The following is a 12,689-nucleotide window of genomic DNA, read 5'->3' on the forward strand; positions in this document are numbered from 1 at the left end:
CAGGAATTGAAATTTCCTTAGTTTAGAGCTCTTTTGTCACTATTATCTTGCTTCTGTGAGAATTGGTATAAAAATATGGGCTTATTAGATGATCAGCTAAAATACTTTCTTTTGCAAAATTCAAAATACATTGTTTGTTTCTTTGTATGTGAGTTTGTTGGGTTGTTTTTTTTTATTTTTAATTAATTCCAAAGTAACAATCTGCAGAAGTAAAAGCCTGGCCTCAGTGACCCTATGTGACTGTGTTTTCAGCTGTCATTTTTGTGTTTTAGCCCCAATGTAAGGCACTCTGACTGTGTGATATTGCTAAATAACAAAAATACCAATCCCCTGATGCCAGTGCTGAGCACTGCCAAGGACTAAACCCCTGTTAATGTGTCTACACACCTCCCCTTAACAAAAGAATTATATATTTTATATTTTTATTTTCATATTTAATATCTATAAAAAACTATTGTGTGCTACCCAGGAAGAAAGTAGGCCCAAAGAAGAGTGTAAAACACAAAGTAAGGACCATTTGAGATTTCTTTTGCTTTGCAATAATCACTGTATTGTTTACCATTCACCAGATCTTAAATTTCCTTTTGACTATTTCACATTTTTCAATCCTGTGTGTAGTTAAAGCTTGAGCACATTTATTCAGCTTTAATTTAGTTCTGCACAACCCCAGGCAAATCCAAGCCCAGACAAACCCTGGGCATGGCAGATGTGGGACAGAGAGAATTCTTTGTTGCCATTTAAGTAGATTTTTACCATGCAGAGTCAGGCATCAATCTTAGGTCCTCAGAATTGTGGTCTGCTGATATCTTTGTCTTCCTCCGTCAGGGTGTTATATTCCTACCCATATGATTGCAATTGTACTTCTAGAAAATACAAAGGAATTTGAAGTCTTTGATAATCTGTACTCACTGAGATCTAATTGCCAATCAGTGTGTCCAGTATATTCCCTCAGATATGGTTTATTTTTCTTTACAAATGAGTTCATGTTTAGTGCTGCTGACTCCTGCTGAGAAGTGATCCATAGGTTCTCATGGGTGACAGGGTCTCAGATCTCAGGAGGGGCTGCTGGCCAGAATAGCAGGACTCAGTAAAGTGACCTGATATACCCTCATAGGTGAGCAGGTTTTGTGCATCACTTTTGAACTGACTTTTCATCATGATAAAATGTATTTTCAAATCCACTGGCCTGTGACATCCCCTTTCTGCTAACAGAACAGCTATAGATTTCACTATTCCCCTTTTTCTGTTTCTTATTTAGTACAAACTTCTCCCCCAAAACCACTGTGCTCTGCTTCCCTGTTTGAAATACAATGCATTTGCCTTTTTTGCCTTTTTTCTTTTTTTTTTTTTTTTACAAATGACATAACTAATCAGCTTCTGAGGGGAAAAAATGGAGACAGCTAACACATATTCATTACCGAGAGTGTTGTGCAGGCTGCGTTTTTTCCTCGCAAGATTGATTAATTAAATATTTATGAAAGAGAAACACCTGGCATACTTCCATAAACAAATAGGTCTCCTGTGGGTTTGCAACAGCTGAGGAGAGTTTTGAGGGACCACAGGGATCTCAGGGTAAAGACTTCCTCACAGCTTGAGTTCTTACACATTGCTGTTTCTCATAAATATGCACCAACACACAAATAATTTCTATTTTGGAGGCAGAAAGTGCAATATCAACAGATGAAATCTAAAAGGCAGCCAAAGAGAAAGGTAAAGATTAAGCAGAACAGAAGTACTGGATGTGGTGAAAATGGCTCTTTTTTATTTATCTGGGTAGGGTCTAAGGAGGCTCAGAAAACTGGGCCCCTTTTTTCAGGTATTTATCTAGGGCTAGTAGTTAAATCCTGAAAGCCTTAGACTGAAGAGATCTGTTGAAATCTAAGGGCAAGGGTTAAGAAATTATGCAAGACACCTAAAAGTGGGAAATTCATTCTGTTCACTATTTCAGCTGCTCTTCCAGATGGATCTGCTTTATAGATACTTTCCAGCCTCTTCATCTTCAGTGGAATGTTTTCACTGGTATGTCACTGCTTTAAAAATAAAAATAATTTTGCCACTGACTTCAGGTACAATTTAGCTGGCATGATTGCTTTTATCGACCACTTTGCTTTACTGTGGCCAGTTTCCTACAAGTGATTGTTTTAGTTCTTGGGAGTGGAAGTAATGTAGCTGTTAGTGTCAAATTCTTGTGCAATATCTTTTACATGTGCTTACATACAATGTGCTTGCTGTGTGTTGTATTGCACTTCATCATTCTCCAGCTATGATTTTTTTGGGGGAGGAAACCTTAGAAACTGGCCAGCTGCACTGAAACTTAGAAGTTTAAGGTTCAGCCTGTGTAGGAAATGATCAAGCCATTTTAACTGGTTTGTGTTCCTGAAAACAAAGTCTAAAATTACTTATTGTGCTGAGAATTTCTGATATTGGGCAAATATTAATTTCACAAACATATAGGTTCACACATGAACCTTTTTATATTTTAACTTGGTTTTGTTCTTTGCTACAGCTGGACAAATATGAGAAGAAAACAAAGCCTTTTTCATTTTTAAATTCTGAAACAGAAAAGGCTGTTTATAAAAAGAAAAAGATGGTGTTGAAAGTTCAGATTGTTAATCATTGAAATAATACAGATGAAGTTTGGGAAATTTGGGTGTATTTTTATTTGGTTTGGGGGGATAGTGGTGCTGTTGTTTGCTTGGCTTTGGTCAATACATTTTCTACTTGTTAGTATATTGTGTTTGATTGGAGTATTTCCAAGCTGTGAATTGTTTTAAGGATTAAGATTGAGAGGATCATAAGCCTGTCAGTCTACTTAGGAAAAGAAAAAGTGGAGGTTTTCTGATGAAGTTCTGCAAACACAACTGGTTTGTAGTGATAAAGTCCAGTGATTTTTATAATAATGTAGAGATAAAGCAGGACTGTGTGTAATATAAGAATAGGTGGCACTTTGTCTTCTAGATAACCTCCATAAGGTGAAATGGTTTTATTGCTAATCCTATGATATTTGGTCAAAAAGTTAATGAAATGAATATGAGCTTTATCATGAGCTGCAGTATATCAGAGCTGAGGTTTTACATGATTTTACTTGTTTTGAGCATAATTTCACCATGAGTTTTTGGGGAAGGTTTACTAATACAGAATGCAAAATCACCTTTTACATACCACCACTTTTTGTGAGAGTAATCTTTTTTTTTTTTCCAGTTAGTTTCACACATTTTTCCAGGAATAATAAGCATTAATATGTAGCATACAGCAATGCAATAGATTTTAAAAGGCTGATTACATAGACTTATTTAATCTTGAGCAAACTTCTTATGCACCTGCAGTTTTCTTTGTTTTCCCTAGGCATCCATAATAACAGTATAATGCATTCCAGGGTTAACCTGTTCTTTTAACAAATGTGTTGAGCCTGCATTCTGTAAAAATCTAAAATTACTCTTTGAAATTAATGTGCATGCTGGATGTCTGAGGATTGGATAATTCCATCTTTAACCATCAAAAATGCATTGCAATTGTATATTGTGAAGGTCTTAAATGTTCTGACTAGAGAGAATATTAATTCTGAGTGGTAGCAGATAGATCTTGATTTAATGAAATGTCTTTATTTCCTGCTAACAGAAAATGATCACAGGATTGTTTAAAAAGGATGAACCATCGAAATCACCTTGTTAGACATAAATACTTAATAACATTCACTATAATGAGATAAAAAGTGATGGTAGTGAGGTCAAGTGTGAGAGGGAGAGAGTTCAAAGACAGTGTAGACCCTTCAACATAATGTAACCTAGTTTTAAAGGGGAGAGAGGAAATGCATTGCTTGATGAGAAGAAAAGCCTTGTGTAAGCTTGATAAATATTAAGGGTTTGTGTGTAATGAGAAATGGAATCTGATGAATGAAATGTCATGGTAAAATCATTTTAATCAATAATGGAATGTGGCATTATTCAGACCATAGTAATATGTCATCTTTTTATTCTTTTCTAGTGGTATGCTTTCCTTCCTTTTCTTTTTTAATGATTTTGGTGGTTTGGGTTTTTTTTTTTTTTTTGTTAGCTTGAGATTGGTTATGCTAATGTAGCAAAAATATTGAATGTGTAATGTCACAATTCTATACATAAGCCTAGGAAAACAAAGGTAGTATGTGAAATAACAGCATTTTCTAGGAATATTTATGTATTCAAAATTAATTCACTTGCTTCCCTGCTCCCCAAATGATACTTTTAAATATGAAATTCTGACTGGATTACAGTAGATGTCATGTTTGTAGTGAGTGTTTTTTCAGACTCTTGGGTAATGTAATAATAACCCCAGCGTAAGTAACTGTGGATAAATTATGCACTATTCCATGCTAGTTGCCATTTACTTTGTTTCAGTGTTTATTTTAGCATAATAAAAATGAGATCTTTATTTTTTCATTATTGAGATCTTGTGGTACAGCAGTGGCAGCGATGACTTTATAATGCCTTGTGATGGTAGTGCTTTGTCAGCCTGATGGATTATTTCATATGAAAATTCTGGAGTTCATTTTGAGCATTAAGCAGAGAATCTGTCACGTTACCTTTGTGATCTCATGGAGAAAGTATTGGAGAAGATTCACTTTAGCTCAAAGTTTGTTTCTTGCAAGACCAGCAACATCTCCTGACTCCTGCTTTTGGTCACAAGAGTAATTTAATGTGTGAACCTCCCAGCTCAGATTTTGGAGCATGCAGCAGACTCAAGTCTACATTTCACATCCCTTTTTAACTGTTTGTGAGCTTTCTAAGTGATGAGCAAAACCATTCAACCAGGAAAAACTGTGGAACGTCTGTACCTGTTGGGAAAAATATTGGAAATAAATTCCCTCATATTGGGAACTTGCCATGCCTTTGCAGCATCTTGGATGTTGGTTTTAGAAAAATAGATTGAGAGAAAAGCCTTTGATGGCCTTAAGATTTTGTCATATAACAATGAGAACATTCATGCTGAAATCAGACTGGGAGAAGTAATGCAGAAAACAACTAAATCAGGACAGGAAAGAACTTATCCATCTTATCCACCTCTTACTATGTGATTTGTTTGTTTGGGTTTTTTTTCAATTTGTCTTCCTATATTTGTTCCATGAATTTCTTGCATTTTGAAAAAATAAGATTAAAAATCTTCAATGTGGAATTTCATCAAAGCAACCCAGCTTTTGGGTTGGATAAAGGGCATCTTACACATACTCATCTGTTTTTTGTTAATTTGATTCTTAGCAACTTATTATTTGGCAATGCTTGAATTGATCTTTTTCCTTTATTGTAGCAGCAATATGGCCTGAATATACTCAATATATTAATACCAAGTGCTTATTTTTGTTTGGATCAATTTGATTTAATGTCATTCATGCCATTAACATTTTGCAGAAATAATATTGACGAAAGTCATTGATCCCTCGTGCAGAAACCATTGTATCAGTTGTACTGAAGACTTGCAAATGTTTGATCTTGTGTTAGCCACAAAAAGTGTTTGATATTGTCCTCAGGCTCAACACAGCCAAGTAATCATTGATTGAGACAGGGAGGAACAAAACTCAGAGTCAGGAATGAATTTGGAAACACTGGGCTTCAGTGAGCAGGTCCACTGATCCACTCAGGCACAGGCACCTCATTTCTACACCAATTTTGCTGTAGAGGGCACAAAAAGAATGTTAACCAGGCTGTTTTGGTAACTACATTTATTATCTTTGTACAAATACTTGTCTCTCCCTGGGATTTTGGAAATGGTAGCACAGGAGACACCATTTCCTTCCCTGTGTTCTGCCATTTCCAGCCCAAATTAACTGTTTCAGTGCAAGGAAGGGAGAGATGTCTTTGATTTTGGATCTGCCCAGCCTGAGGAGTCTGGAGAAAGGGAGCATCCCTTCCCCTGACTGCCTCCCTGTGTGTCACATAGGCTGGCATCAGGACAGTTGCATTTACAAATGTATTTTTTTAGTGATTTCTGAGTAAAAATATAAATTACATAAACACAAACCCCAAAGAAAAATCCCACTTTCAAAGGCATACAATGCTGTGTAAAGCCTAAGAGGGATAACAATGATGTTATGTGGTTAACATGGGAATTGCACTGTCCATGCTGTAGCAAACTGAAATGTTACCCATTCCTTCAGGGAATGCCCACTAAAAATATGCCTTGTATTTTCTGACTTTAGACAAAGACTTTAGGATATTTTAGGATGTTTGTAGCTGCATCTCATTAATACTCATGTTGAGATAATGTAGTGGAGTTTTTTGGTGTTTTTTTTAAGGTTACAGATTAAAAACAATATAGCTGGAGATTCCTATCACAAAGCAGGTAGAGCAAAAAAGAGTAAAAGATTCCTCATGCTATTTTGCAATAGGAATATTTTAAAATAAATTAGCTCTGCTGAGGGTCTCCTGAAACTCAGTTATTGATGATCCTGATGTCAAACAGAGCCCATGTTGTCATGATAGAACAATGCTTATAGCTCTATGCTGGTAATAATTTTCTGCTTTCTTGTAGGAAGGCAGGAGAGAAATAAATTAAATAAACTTTTGCTGTTAGGAGGCAAGTAAAGATTTTTTTTCATGCTCTTTTATTTCTGTTACATGAAAGGTCTTCTATGATATTTTAGAAGGATAAAAGCCAAACTTTAAAATGTAATTGTTCAACTTATTTTTTTTTTATAATATGCTTGGTTTTACTGTTGTAGATGTGGCAGTTCTAGGCAGCACTGCAAATACAGGAATAATTACAGACTTTTTTAAAGTTAGTCTATATGGAAGCTATAAAGTGGTTGAGAAGAGGGGTAGTAAAGTATAAACATGCTCTAAATAGTGTGTGTAGGCATTGAGGAGTGGGGCTTTTTTCCTCTTTTTTTTTAAATTTGAAATCAAATTTCTTAGAGGAGTGCCTGCATTAACTTAAGTAAGTACATGTAGTAAAAAGAAGGGAAGAGTGAAGGGAAAGATATATTAAGTGTGAGTCTGTGCATTTCAAAATTTCAGTGTTAGGTTTGGTTCAATTAGAATTTTCTACCCATTACCTACCCAAAACAACACCCTTCTTGGAATGCAGTATGAGTTTAGGTTTGCATCATGTTCACAGCACAAATGCAGCTGCTGAAATTTCCAGAACTGTTAATTCAGAAAGTTGCTGCTTTGTACGAGGTGTGTCAGCCCCGCATCTTTTCTGTTGTAATTAAATATTTGCAGCCTTACCAAAAATCCTTCAAATGGAAAAATGCATGGCAATTGAGCTCTTTTTTCTTTAAGGTAAGTTGGTGTGCCATTGGGACTTCTAAAGGAAATTTTTAGCACATATAGCACTAAATATCAAAACTACATTGAGTAATGTGTCCAGAATTCTAATGTGTGTTTAACTGTGTTTCAAGGAGTATGAAATGACACTTACTGTACAAAGGACATTGTGGTTACTATATAAAGAATCAGAAAAATCTCTACAGATTCATTATGTGACTTGCCATCTGCTATCAAAAGACTGCTGACTTCTGAGGAGATCTTACAGAGTGCAATAATTGCTAACCAAGGCTATTAGAAACAATTTTGAGATAAGAACTCTAATCATTAATCCCTGTAGGAGCTATATTACTTTTAAGAAACTGGCCTGCATATTGGAAATTTTTGATGAATTTATCAGAGACACATTTCAGGTTTTGAAGTTGAAAATTAACCTGACCATTCATGACTTTTTTAGCAAACCTTGAACAAAGCTGTTATCTAAATTTCAAGCGTATATTTAGGCATGGGGAATCTACTGTGTGTGCAGTCTTGCTGTTAAGAGTGGATGCTGTTAGGAAAATTAGAGCTGAACTCTGTGACCATAAGCTTTTTTTTTGACTTAAAGAATATTTCTAGAGTATCCCCAGTAGTTAACATCCATTCAAGGAAGCCAATTTGAATTAGTCCTGGGATGAGATTCTTATTTTCCCTGTTGATGCCATTTACATTTTGCAAGTATCCTCTTTGTAATTGCTTCAGCATTTAAGGAGCAGCATGGAGAGAGAAAAGCTTGAAACAATTCTCCTTTTTGAGACAGCTATTGAGATAGAGAAATGGCTTGAGAAGTGAGAATGTGCCTAAAGTTCAGAGGATTAACTGAAGTTGGATGATGTAATTGGGAAAAAGTGAACATTTTTCATGAATACCAACTTGTGTGTTAAAGTTGCAGGTTTTTTTCTGGCTTAGTTCTTCCAAACACAGAAGTGTTCTATAAGGTGGGGTGATAACAGCATCTGTTTGTACTCCTGGAAAACCTGCAGCTGGTTTCACAGGATGTGCCAGAGCAGCCCCTCACCTGGCCACTTAATCAAGGTTCTTGGTGACAATATAATAATGAAGAGAGCCCATTTCAGTTTCTTTCATTTTCCAGTGCATTCATGTTGAGATTAAAATTTTGAAGATGGGCCAACAAGTGTCAGTGTCTAAGGTACTAAAAGCAGTGCAAAAGCATGATGGATATCTAGTAACACATTATTGCTCTCTATTATCTGCTCTTGCCTAGATGAGTGATTTGTTCTTGGCTTCCAAATAAATAATGCAGAGCATCCAAAGAGGCCATCTCACAGTTCCTGAATCCAACTTGAAACTGTGATGAACACAGATATTACTAGTTGTTGTTGTTCTTTTTTAAGTAACAAAAAATAGGGCAGTTGTAGAATTTGGTGCCTCGTTTTGATGAAACTGGAGCAGTTTGGGAAATGTGGATTAGTTCCATCAAGTTCCTCACCAGGGGTACTAAAGAAAGCAGAGCTAATTATGGTATTTTTCAGATTTAATATTATTATCGATTTCAAATGTAAAAGTACCTCCTTCTCCCAAAATTTTCTATTTTAAAATGTGAACATTAAGAACCTTGCCTTGAACAGAACATAGGTTTTTTTATGTGACTACAAGAATTCAGTTATTTGCTCTGTTCTGTGCTACATTTTTCCTCTTGTATTCCTGCACTTTGTAAGACATTTTCTGATTTATATGCTCAGTTAACATTGGTGATTTGAGAGAAACAAGGTTTACATTTTGTTATTATTTTCTTCTCCAGCTGACAAACTGATGATGTATGCTAATGTCTGACTTTGAGACAGCTTTTTGATTAAGAAGTGGAATTAGCAGATAAATTAGGCTGCTAATTCAAAGACTAGCCAGACTCCGCAGATAAAATCAAGTTGCTCAGTTTCTTTGTCTCGCCTGTGCTTTGATATTTGTTTACAGATGGGCAAGTAAATTACTATGCCACAGTTTAAAGAAAGAATGCATCTCCCCCCAGAATTACCATGGTGTGCACACATGCACTTCCCTCCCCTCTCTTCAACCCCCCAAAAAGTTCCAGTGTTTTGTCCAACCATGTTTCTGCTCAGAATATGTGTCTTTCTATTTGAAGGTGGTGAAATTTAAAGAGTAGCAAACTACTTCCCTCAATAAAATACAGAGAAGATTTCTGATGTTAAGCAATTTTATACATTTCTTCTCCACTTTTGGTGTGTCTCTTTTAGAAAGACCAAGTATTTAGTGTCACCATTTTGTCTCTCAATGGTGCTCTAAATTACAGCTCAGAGGCTGGAAAGGAGATCCATCTTAGCTAGCACTAGGAGTATATAAATTTAATATAAATTACTGCTACCAGATTAAGAAGTCAGTGTCTGTTAGTATTTAAAGACCAGTGATGTTAATGAACAAAATAATCTGTTACATCTAGCACAAAGAATACCTACAATTAATTCCAATCTGAAGAGCTTTTCCAGTGTTTAGTTTTAAAACACTGTCTACAAACTGAATAGGGAGAACTCAGCAGGATGTAGCCTAGACAAAAGAATGCTATCTTTCTTTTTCCCTTGTAACATCAGATTTAGTTCTGGTTCTTTTACATATGTAATACAGATATTGTCATAGTAAACTAGGAATGTGATCAATCTGAGTGATATGGTAGCTTCTTTGCTGTTTTTCTGAACAAAACCAAACAAAACTACTGAGAATTTAGAGAGAGTTTGTAATGGATAAGAGGAGAACATGGTCTAGGAGCAGTCTGTATTTCCACATAACTCTCTAAAAATATTGTTGTGTGCCAGTCATGATTAATAGGAGGGATAAGGGGATGTAATGTCATGCAACTCTGAGAATCTTGCAACCATCTTTAGAAAATGTTGCTTCTTACCAAAATTTTGGAAAGTTAATGCTCTTAAAACCTTTCAGTCGTTTTCCATATGAACCATACGTGATCCTTTGGTGTGTCACTTTGAAAAATGAATTCAAAGCTGTATCCACTAATCTTGTGTGAGCTTGCACACATGTGGAGCTCTTGAAATGAAACATCACTTTCTGAATGGGGCAGCCACATTTTGAAATCATTTGGAGCTTGGAAGAAAGTCAGAAACTGGCAATAGTTTTGCAGGAAGTAAATAAAGGATGTAGAAATCATAATATAAAAAAAGTCACCAGCAATTTCTGTTTGGGTAGTTCTTGAATTAAAATGCATGGAAGTCAGTATGAGTAAAGATGCTTTTTTAGGCTTTCCCAACAGCAAAGTGATACTGGTGTGTGAGCACCACCTCCCTTCTGCCTTACCTGTGTTATTTATTGTATTACCTGTGAATGAATGTCTGCTTCATTGTCAATATGGCTTTTAGACCTGACTTCTGTTTTCAGGAGAAATTGAAAGCTGATTATCTTCCTTTAATCTCGGAAAGCCTTCTTAATGGTGTAATGAGATATAAATCCTACCTTTTCAGAGGCATATGTACACAAAATCAGTCCCTGAGGAGGGTTTGCTTTTGGTTTGGTTGGGGTTTTTTTAGTAAGATTGCAAGTAGAAACACAGAGTAAATGATTTCTACTACCTAATCTTTTGTCACTGTTTCTCCCATTCGATGGAACTTTCAAATACAGAATAATTCTTTTCACAAATATTTTACAAATTTCTGTGGGTTAAATTCACATTTTCTAAAAAAAAAAAAAAAAAAAGGAAAGTAGTCAGGAACATAGAATCAGTTTTCTCTTTCTCTGCGCTCTTCAAGAAGTTTGGTAGATTTAATTTGCATGTTTGCAATCTGTTTCTTGACAAACTTTATGGAAGTGTTTCTTATGTGAAAAATAGACAAAAATAAAACTATCCAGCTTAGTACAGCTCCCAAGACGCAGTGTGAGTTCTGCTTTAAATGGAGGGAATGCTGGATTCCCATGGATTCCTTTGTCTTGGGGAAGGGTTGTGGGTGGCTGTGTCCCCAGCACCGCTTAGGTAGAGTCCTCATCCCAAAATTATGTCCATAACCGGGATGTTGTTTCCTGTGTTCAGAGGAAATGGATTGTGCAATCTGTCTTTTGGCTGATTTCCTTGCTTATAATATGACTTTCAACATAGTAATGAGAACTCTTGGTTTTGTTATAGCAGAACTTTTAAATGGAGTATTTTACACCACAACACAAACTAAGAGAGAATCCATTCTTCATAAAACTCAGAAAAATATAAGTGACATTACCGAACGGTTTTGTGGAATCATAGATTTATTATTCATGTCAGAGTGAGCAATTTGATAATGCTGACAACTTCCTGCAATGCAGAGGCTATATCATTTCAAAGAGGAATTTTTTTTCTTCAGCCAATAACTTCCTGTGTAGTCCAAGCATATCCACAAGAAGATAACGACTCTTGGGAATTTCAGTAGCTGTCATGCCTCGAGGAAATTGTTTATTGTGATTTTAACTGTTTTAGAAACTGAGCTTATCTAATTTTCCAGATTGAAGCCACTGGATCTCTGCTAACTTGTTATTTCATATTTAAAATCTTTGCACTGTTAGAAAGGCTGTTTCCTTTCCATCCACCAGTGATTATGGGGATAGAATGAGTCAGGATTTAGGGATTAAAACATTTCTCCTGGTGTGCTGCTTGGGAGGCTTAAAAGGACTGCTTGATAACGAGTGTATACCTTTGGGATACATTTGAGTCCTTCTCCAGGGAATGGGTCATATGCATGTTTTGACTGGAATGCTTATAAAAATTTTCAAAGGTTTGCTGAGGGAATGCTCCTTGTAAATGGTTGCATGTGGAAAGGACAGGTAGGTGATGTAAAACACTTTGTATGTGTGTATTAATGGCTGAAAATTTATTCCCAGTCTTTAATACATGGGCAGTGCTGAAGTTGATGCCTTAAGTTTTAGCTTTCATGTTTTCCAGACTCTGTACTGCATGAGTATATAACTCTGAACTTCATATAAAGTGTTAGCAAGTCCTCACAGTTTAGTAAAACAAATGAATCCTTTTCCAGCCTGAGAATCAAGGACACTGCTGCACCTTCAGGTCCAAAAAGTACGAAAACCATCAAATTGAGAAAGCAGTCTGGGAGGATAGAACTTCATAACCTAAAGCTGTAATTGGACAATTAACCCCAATATGTAAATGGACCAAAACTTACCTAAGTGTGAAAATTCACTCGTGGCAAGTCATCCATCTTGGGTAGAGCCACAGCCAGGCTCTTGTACTGCCCAAGATGTGTCATTTGAACACCTTTTAATAAATACCTCCTTTATTCCTTTAACTCTGTCCAGCCTCTGTTCTCAGTAGCCTCCTTAGGCACCAAAATAACCTGCCTGAAATTAGAACAAAATTTGTCTGCTTCTCTATTGTAACCATTTCATGCTGCATCCACCAGAGAACAGTCATGGTGCAAGAACTGAGACACAATGAGGTTTCTATCTTCT

General features: G+C 36.0%; 1 protein-coding gene across 1 annotated transcript in view; it reads left to right on the forward strand.

The window, feature by feature from the left end:
- Positions 1-12,689, forward strand: part of ROBO2 (roundabout guidance receptor 2) — an 866,686-nt gene that overhangs the window by 269,257 nt on the left and 584,740 nt on the right. The window lies entirely within an intron of this gene.

The sequence above is a fragment of the Melospiza melodia genome, chromosome 2 (genome assembly GCF_035770615.1).
Source record: "Melospiza melodia melodia isolate bMelMel2 chromosome 2, bMelMel2.pri, whole genome shotgun sequence".
In the NCBI taxonomy this organism is placed as follows: Eukaryota; Metazoa; Chordata; class Aves; order Passeriformes; family Passerellidae; genus Melospiza; species Melospiza melodia.